The sequence below is a fragment of the Lemur catta genome, chromosome 1 (assembly GCF_020740605.2).
Source record: "Lemur catta isolate mLemCat1 chromosome 1, mLemCat1.pri, whole genome shotgun sequence".
NCBI classification, from domain to species: domain Eukaryota; kingdom Metazoa; phylum Chordata; class Mammalia; order Primates; family Lemuridae; genus Lemur; species Lemur catta.
The window spans coordinates 46,218,348-46,227,020 of record NC_059128.1 but is presented as its reverse complement, the minus strand read 5'-3'; positions in this window follow the sequence as shown (position 1 = coordinate 46,227,020).

The window sequence follows — 8,673 nt, the reverse complement described above, 5'->3', positions numbered from 1 at the left end:
ATCTGTTTGGGAATATTACCCCTTATATGCATAGTTCATGGGCAGCTTTCACAAGAGTGTAATTGTTTCTTAATATCTGTACCATTTAATATCGTTGAACACACAACACTCAAAAGAACCCCTAATTCTTAAAGTTAATTTAAATTGATGGATTCATGTCCAATGCAGTCTATCCTGTAAAGAAGCTGGAATGGGATGTAGCCAAATATATTTCCATTGTACTGCTAATCACATTATAGATGATATAATTATTGAACAGAGATAGATATTTATTCTAAAAAATTTGGTCTTTACATTATTCACTTCCTTTAGAAATAAGTGTAAATTATTATACTTACATTCCTATTATTTGCTGCTCCTCTGTTAAAGTGATCTAATCCTAAATAGTTTCTCTGAATTCCATTTTTGGACACAAATTGGTATAACCCACACATTTTTAAATCTATCTGAAAAGAAATTTTGGTTGCAGGACAAATATCTACTTGAGTATAATTTTTCTTAAGATTTGCTCCTGTTTATACTTCATACCGGGTTCTTTTTGGAAATTGAAAACAGGACTATCCATTAAGTAAAAGTAATAGTAAAAGTATGTTTAAATACTCTTTAGACACTTTCTTGTTCTTATCATCTTAATTTCAAATGCAATTTCTAATACATTGGTCATCAAGTATTGATGTTTACTTTGGTATAAACCTTACTGTATGCAATTATGTTTATCTCCTGGTGTAATTTAAAAGATCCTTTCCAGCTATTTTTATATAATTACACACATATTTAAAACCAATAATGATATACTATTTCTATAAAAATAAATCTTCCATTGGGAAGACTTGTAAATACATAAATAATGAATTTAATACTTTTATAGAACAGACATATAGCACTATATAGCACTGTAGCAATCTAAAAATAAAGCTCAATGTAAGAATAATACAAAAGAACATGTAGCATTTAAAAACTATCTTTCATTCTACATCTACATGAAAGGTAGAGTGAATCATTACAGATAATTATTATATAGTTTTAACTTATTCTGAGGTATAATTTTACTAATAAAGTTAATTTTCATGAGAAACTTCCAGAACCAAGGAAATAAAATATATTGATGAGATTATACACACACACATCAAATATACATATGTACCTTCATATATGTGTATAATTCCAAACTATAAGAAATATAACTTGTAATAGTTTAACTCTCTGTATGAACCCAATAATTACATTAAGAGATATTAGAGAGTAAAAGAATACTCATTACATATAATGTGTAAGCTACATGTTTAAAGTATATTTAAAAAATTCTCTTTTGAAACTCGTTTAATGGAGGACTATAGACATAGATATATATTTGTAAAATATACTGTTTAAATACAAATTTAACTTAACATCATAGAACTTCCAACTATGATGCAAACTACTATATATAAAACTCTAAGATTTACAATTTAAAAACATATTAAGAATTCGAAAGTTGTATATTGGTATGAAATATTTCTCATTACTTTTAAACTGGGGCACACTTCCTTTCTTGGAATAAGTCAATAATAATATTAAACTTAGGTTAGCACTTTAGTAAGTGTACCCTTGTCCTTGAAGACATAAGTAAGTCACTGACTCAGGAGGGAAAAACAGAGTACACAGACTTCATCTTCTATTTAGAGAAATGCTGGAGTAAGCAGGTTGTGTCATATATCTCTATCTGTTGGCCCCTTGGAAGGCAGTGGTTGGAGGATTTTAACAAAGAAAAAAATCAAACTAAATTGTTATACTGATAGGCACTGAATAAACAAAGCAAATATAAGCAAAAATAATGCATTATAAGCTAACACAGATATGGCAAAAATTAATAATAAAACTTTAAATTATTACTATGTTATTCCAAAACAAGAGCTAAGTCACCATAATTAGTCTACATCATAAAAATCCATTAGACCATTTGAGTTAGTTTTTCTCCTGTGGTTCCATATCACAATTATATTTTAATAGAGACTAGATAGAGAACTGGCAGGCCCTGCTCAATAAGGGTTCATAAGACCAGAACTAAGGTCTTTGATGAAACAAGAGAGGGTGGAGAAACTGGCCAAAACTACCTAGAACCCAGCTGGCCAGGAAAAATGACCTCAGGTTACCCTCACTGCTCATGATGTATTAGCATACTAAAAGAAACTCCTACCAGTGCCATGACAATTTACAAATGCCATGACAACTCCTGGAAGTTACCCTATACAGTTAAGTGGAGATGGACCCTTGGTTCTTGGAACTCCTTATCCCTTTCCCAGAAATCTTATGAATAATCCTCCCTCCACTTAACATAAAATTAAATAGAAGGTATAAAATAGATCCTGGAAACTCAAGGTGCTACTCTCTGTTGCTCTGAGAGATAGCCACTGCCCTGTCTATGGGGCAGCCTCCCATCTTTTTTTCTTTTTTTTCATTAATAAACTTGCTTTTGCTTTATTCTCTTGGCTCATTTTTTAATTCTTTACTGCACAAAACCAAGAACACACTTGGGCTTTAAACTGGGGTCCACTTTCCTGTATCAGAGATAATATATTTTTTCCCAATAATAGGAAGGTTTTTTTTCAATAATTCAAATCCATGGCAAAATCTGTGCTAATATGCAAAAGTGGAAACCTAATAAAATAGGAAACTTGTAAAAGGAGTCAGAAATTCTAAAATCTTGTTGAATATAGATAGCCCAGGGTGCACTTTATCCCACTTAATGATGAATACTTAGCTAGGGGTTAATAACTCCCAATCACTGTCTTATAACAAGGAATTGCATATTAAGCCATGTGACTGTCATATCCAGTAACATAACCAAGGACCTATTATTACCTCTAACCCTTGCAATTATTAGGAATCCTTTGAAAATCTTTCTTAACTTCTACCTAAGGTACTTGTCCATTATCCCTGACCCCAAATGGCCATCAGTGCCCATAGATCTTCTACATTCAATGGCTCAAAGGGGAAAGCGAAAGTCTGGTGTTATTTAAATTTCTTCTACTTATCATTCCATTTTTTTAAGCTTCCTAGAATGATTACCAAATCTTGATAATCTATTTAGTTATAAATGGCAAACAATTCCTATTTTTAAACAAAAATGGAAATGAACATGGAAGAAAAAAAGAGCAGATTCTTTGTCACTGATATTTCTCCTAAGAACACAGGAATTCAATTTTCTTAAAAACAAAAGGACTTCCAGTTTCTGATCTGGCATGTAATGAGCTTGGAAGTTGACAGTCTAGCTTAACAATGAGTAAAAATTTGAACAGCTCAAAAAATCAGCTACCCTCTTTAGATTCATCACAGAAGTGAGATTATAGGGAAAATTGCTGTCTGTAAAATTGAAGAAACCCACAGAGGGACACCAAGAATGAAAATTTACTGCAGTAGAAACCCATTAGAGCAGGAATCCCTAGGGAACAGATACCAGGGCAGGAAAACAAAACTGTAACTGACAAATTCTGAGATGCTCAGTGCAGACAAATCTGATAGTTAAAATTCAGGGGAGCCAGTCACAGTGAGGACCCCTCACTTTTAAAAGTTTTACCTCCAGGGGTGAAAACTGTAGAACAATCCCCTCTTGGTTCTGGCAGGGGGAAGGGAAAAGTAACCATATTAAAATAAGTCAGAGAATTATTTTCCATACAAACACTATTTTACCAGCATCTAACCTCTTTGGGTGTTTATTAGAGTCTAACCAACCTGGAAGAAGGAAAACATGCAACCCTATCCTCCTCTAGCCAACCTGTCCCACTTAAGGGGATGGGAAAAAAAATTAAGAAGCCCTTGTGAAATTCACAGCCAAGGAACATAGGCTCACTAAAAGACTGAGAATTAGTTTTGTTGTTTTGGACTTTATAAAACAGAATTATGCAGTTTTCACTATTTTTATTTTCTTTTTGAAAATATTCATCTTAAATATATCTACTCCTTAAGCATCTTTCTTATGGGAAATTATTTCCATTTTAAGAAAACAACAAATAATTATTTATGTTCTAATTGTGTTAGAGCCAGTACTGTCCCCATATTAATACCCATTTTCTCTTCTTTCTTAAATTCATATTTCTATGTTAGGGAATATATCTCTGTATTTCAATCACCATACATAAGCTGCACTGTGCTTAATATTATTAATTAAACTAATATTAACTGGGAATTGGAGGATGCAGAACAAAACCTTATTTTAAATATTTGAAAAGGCAAGATAGATGGCTAAATCTCATTGAAGTCAGTAATTTTTAAAGTACTATTAAAGCACTTACTAAACTATTTTGCTTACATTTTATATACATGCTTATTTAAATAGTTTCTAATTACAAAATGACATGAGAAAATTACTTGTTAGATTTTTCCCTCTCAGGTGCCTTGGTTGATTGAATTCCCTCACTACCAAAGGATTATGATTATATTAGCAACTTTTTTAATTTTAAAAGTTACTTGGTCATTTTATTATCTTATTTTTCATGATTTATCTACATATATTTGAATGAAATAACTTTTCATTAAAAGTTACTATTACTGCAAACTTAATTGTGTTTGTTACATAATTTGGCATTTACTTGAGAGCCTAAAAAAAGCTGTAGCTACCAAGAACAATTTCATAACTTAAAGAGGAACTGTTTCCTAGTGGGAGTGGAAAATACAAAAGGAAATATACCAGGTGTCTAACTCTAAGAAAAATTGAGAATTTTCTAAGAAAATTGAGCTAATGAGGCAAATATTCATTTTGCAGAGAATGAAAGAAGAGATTATGACACATACACAATTTTATATGTATACCTGGCTTAACTGTCTGAAATAAATCTATATGGACTTTTAGATATCTTAAAACTCTCAGAATTTATTAAATATTTTATGTACATCTTGTTTTTAGACCCTTCTATGTTACCCGTTGTCTTATTTATCAACTACTAACAGATTTCTTTGGTCATTTTTCTTGCTCCTTCCATCTCACTTTTTTGTTCTTACTGAAGTTTGTTCTTTGGTAGTTCTTTCAGTGATAGTATAGGGGTAGGAAATTGTTTGTCTTTTTTTCTTATTTTTTTATGTTTTTTTCATGTTTGTATTTTGCCATAATGTTTGAAGGATAGCTTAGCTGTGTTTACAGTTATTTTTGGGTGAACAGACATCTCCTCCCTTGTGCTTCAGTGAAATTAATATTACTCTATTATTTATGGACATTCATTATTATTGATGAGATGTTAGCTCTCAGAATAATATTTGTACGTTTTATGCTATCTTTTTATGTGTTTCTTTTAAGATTATTTTCCACATTTTATAGTTTCAGAACAGTACATCTGGACTCAGATTTGTTTTTCTCTTGTTCGAGACCTCTTCTGTTGCTCCTATCTGAGAACTTAGAATTTCTTTTTCCAGTTCTGAAAAATTTTCAACAAGTATATCTTCAAATAACAATTCTCTTCCTTTTTCTCCATTCTATACTGAAAGACATAAAATGAGAGCTCCTATGCCTCTCACTTTATCCCCAATGTTTCTTTTTTTCTTCTATTTATTTATTTTTTTAATTTCAGAATATTATGGGGGGTATAAACATTTTGGTTACATATAATGCCTTTGCCTCACCCAAGCCAGAGCTACAAGCATGCCCTTCCCCCATACAGTGCACTCCACACCCATTAGTTGTGTTTACCCACCCCCACCAACCCCCTCACACCTGTCTGGGACCCAATGAATATCACTTCCATGTGAGCACCTCAGTGTTGATTAGTTAATACCAATTTAATGGCAAGTACATGTGGTGCTTGTTTTTCCATTTGTGTGATACTTCACTTCAAAGGATGGGCTCCAACTCTATCCAGGATAATATAAGAGGTGCTAGTTCACCATTGTTTTTTGTGGTTGAGTAGTACTCCATGGTATACATATACCACATTTAATTAATCCACTCATGTATTGATGGGCACTTGGGTTGTTTCTACATCTTTGCAATTGTGAATTGTGCTGCCATAAACATTCGAGTGCAGATGTCTTTATTATAGAATGTCCTTTTTTTTCCTTTGGGTAGATGCCTAGTAGTGGGATTGCTGAATTAAATGGTATTTCTATTTTTAGCTCTTTAAGATAACTCCAAATTACTTTCCATAGGGGTTGTACTAATTTGCAGTCCCACCAGCAGTGTAAGAGTGGTCCAATCTCTCCACATCCACACAAGCATTTGTTGTTTCAGGACTTTTTGATAAAGGCCATTCTCACTGGAGTTAGGTGATATCACATTGTGGTTTTGATTTGCATTTCCCTGATGATTAGAGATGTTGAACACTTTTTTATATATTTGCTAGCCATTATTCTGTCTTCTTTTGAAAAGTTTCTGTTCATGTCCTTTGCCCACTTTTTGATGGGGTTGTTTGATTTTTTTTTTATCAATTTTCTTAAGTTCTATATAGATTCTTGTTATCAGCCCTTTATAGGATGTGTAGCATGCAAATATTTTCTCCCATTCTGTACCTTGTCTATTCGCTTTAATGATAGTTTCCTTGGCTGTACAGAAGCTTTTTTAATTTGATCAGGTCCCATTTACTTATTTTTGTTGCTGCTGTGATTTCTTTGGGGAGTCTTCTTCATAAATTCTTTGCCTAGGCCAATGTCTATAAGATTTTTCCCCACATTTTCTTCTAGAATTCTTATAGTTTCACACCTTAGTTTTAAGTCTGTTATCCATCATGAGTCAATTTTTACGAGAGGTGAGAGGTATTTGGACCAAACAGATAACAAACAGATGTCCTGTAGACTTGCCTCCTATTCTGTGTAACCAGTGGTTAAATGGATTTGTAATTTGGTGCCACATTTGCTTAAACTGGATATAGTCCCCTCTTCATAGTGAGGGAATATATTCTTCTAGGCATTTGTTATTTCAGTGCCAAAGTCCACTATCTAATTATGTAATGTAATTGACTGTATAATCTAATTCCTACTCACCCCACTCCAATGATGGGAGACAAGCTTTTTTTCAAATCAAACTTATAATTGATAGATATTTTACAATACTGAGATGTATTATTTACATCACTCTATACCTAGGGTGGTTGTAATCCTGTTGTATTAATTCTTGTTTCATATTATAATTTTTATTAACATTTATCACAAACTTAATCAATTGTTCATATAATCTATTATTTAATGTCATCTTTTTCTCCTAGACTATGATCTCCATGACAATCTAGACCCCAAATCTGTTATCACTGTTATAATTCCAGTGCTTAATACAGTCTCATTTGGTGAATGAATAAGAAGAAAATATAAAAATGGTAAACTACAAGTTAAATCATTATATTATCTACAAGTATATTTTGTGATTAGCCAATATTACACACTATTGAAAAAACAGAACTATGAAATGCATTGCTGAATTTACTATGATAATGTAGTTAATTATAACATAATGGAATCTTTCTGAGATCTCACAGGGAAAACTTTCTTCGTGGCTATCAACCTCAGTCATAGATATTCTCTTTCTGAATTACTGAACTTTTATCATAAGGACTTTATATATCAAAAACTTATTGTGTTTTTCTCTTTGCTTTGACTTCTAGAAAACATAAAAATGAAATTTTGGCTTACAGTGAAAAATGTACATTCTTTCTGGTGTATTTTTAGTACTCATCTCATTCCTAACTTTTATCTTATCTATTCTTTGTTCTTGTATCCTCTGTTCTGGATTTATGTACCAGTTTATTTTAGTTTTTGTTACATATGTAATCTTACAAATCATTAATGCAATTAGTGTTATAGAATTTTCTTTCTAATGTGATAGGTATAAATAAAATAACAGAAAAAATAACCAAATGATCATATAGATACCTCTTTTTAATGGCTTTTGAAAAATTACATTGAACTGTTCACACTATCATATCCCAGCCTTAGCTGGAAACATATAATTATATAAGGACTAATTTTCTAGTATTGGAAATAGATAATGATGATGTCATCATGAATCTTAGTATTTATTTAAAAGTTAACATTTTGGATAGAAGATACCAACATTGCTCACTGTAATTGATTATGTGCTCACTGTAATTGATTATGTGACTTCTCTAGAGAATGCTGAATGCTAATAAATCAGAGTTTGGAGAACTCTGGGTTGGTGGAGCAGTTCATGTAAAAAAATACACTCAAGACCCTAGGAAGAGTAACCTGTGGTTGGATCTATGAGTTCACTTTAATGAATTGAGTAATAAATATTAATATAATTTATTTCATTCAAATATTAGCTGTAAGAACTACATCCCAATTCTACAGGATTAGAAAAAGCTTGTCTGCATTCATAGTATCTTTTGCGGAAGCTATTGTCTAACAAAAAAGGTATTAAAGAGAATATAAGTATTACAGAGAATATAGGTATAATTTATTTCAACGTTTATCAAAACTATACCTAATACCAATCATATATTTACTTACTCAATGATGCTTTGCAAATGTAAATTTTACTGTTTACATATTTGAAGTCATGATCAAATGAATGAGACTGCATAATGCAACAATTACATTTTTCTGGAATAATGCTAAGAAACACAACAAAAGAAACACACTGGTTAAATAGTTACCTTTTCTATCAGTAGGGAACATATGTTTACTTATGTATTTCTTAGCCTCTGGAAAATATATTATTATAATCAAAATACATGAAATATTATTTAACAAAACATA